This window comes from Rhincodon typus, unplaced genomic scaffold (genome assembly GCF_021869965.1).
Source record: "Rhincodon typus isolate 14 unplaced genomic scaffold, sRhiTyp1.1 hic_rhity00000123, whole genome shotgun sequence".
NCBI lineage: Eukaryota > Metazoa > Chordata > Chondrichthyes > Orectolobiformes > Rhincodontidae > Rhincodon > Rhincodon typus.
The window spans coordinates 82,987-84,228 of NW_025965761.1; positions in this window are offsets into that span (position 1 = coordinate 82,987).

Below are 1,242 nucleotides of genomic sequence, written 5' to 3' on the forward strand. Positions count from 1 at the left end.
ATACATGAATTTGAACTAATTAGCACAGCTGATGTTTCTGAATTAACATGACAACATTTATTAGAAAATACTTGAGATAAATAAAGAGATGCAATGTCTGGTTCAGAGAGTTGAACGAATTAGTAAAGGAAGCAAAAGATTTGTGAGGAAAACCTTTTTTACTTAATGAGTAGCTAGTGTCTGCAATGCACTGCCAGACAGTGGTGAAGGCAGGCTCAATCGAGCCATTCAAAAATGAATTAGATGGTTACTTGAAAGGGAATACTGTAAAATGTATGGAAGAAGGCACAAGAATGACACAAAGCACTTATTGTAGAACTGGTGCCAATTGGATGGGTGGAATGGTCTCTTTCTGTGCTGGAATAATTCTGTATTTGGGAGAAGAGGATTGTAGCTGGTCAGAGACTGAAAAGATAGTTGAAGGAAGGCAAATGATAGGATAAAAGGGAATTATTCAGGAAATAATGTCATAGGTGGTTTTTCTACTTTGCAGTACTGTTATTTATCAAGTGCATAAGAGATCCAGACATTTAAATTGATGAAATTGATAAAATTTGCTGATGACCAAATAGCGTGTGGCACATTGTACATTATTGTCGTGGGGACAATTTTTTTCCTTTTTTTTTTCCTTTTTTTTTCATATCCAGAATTGCTCTTACACATACAACTGACCATTTTCTTTTCCATCATCAAATCATCTGTGGTCCACATCTGGGGTTTTTCCTTTTACTATATATCTAAAAGTACTCTTCTACAGAAGGAGGAAATAGACATCTGCCACCAATAGCACCTTATTGTTAAAAGGCAATATATTGGTTCACGTTCTGTATCCAAGTACATATATTTTAGAATTCAGAAATAAGTGGGCATGTTTCAACCACCCTGACACCACCCCCCCATCCAACTCCTTCAACTCATCACAACAGTTGATCCACCAAATACTGTGCTGTCGTAGTGACTCTGTTCCATATCGTGGCAATTTAAGATGGTTTATATTGCCATTGTTACTCATACTGAATTCTGAGTATAGGCAGCAAAATTGGGTTGCAAATTACCTGGTGGATTTTGCCTTGCACTAACTTCACAGAAACTGATATAACTAAACTGCTACAGAGATAGTAAGATTTGCTGATGTTGGAGTCAGAGATAACACAGTGTGGAGCTGGAGGAACACAGCAGGCCAGGCAGCATCAGAGGAGCAGGAAAGCTGACATTTCGGGTCGGGACCCTTCTTCAGAAAAA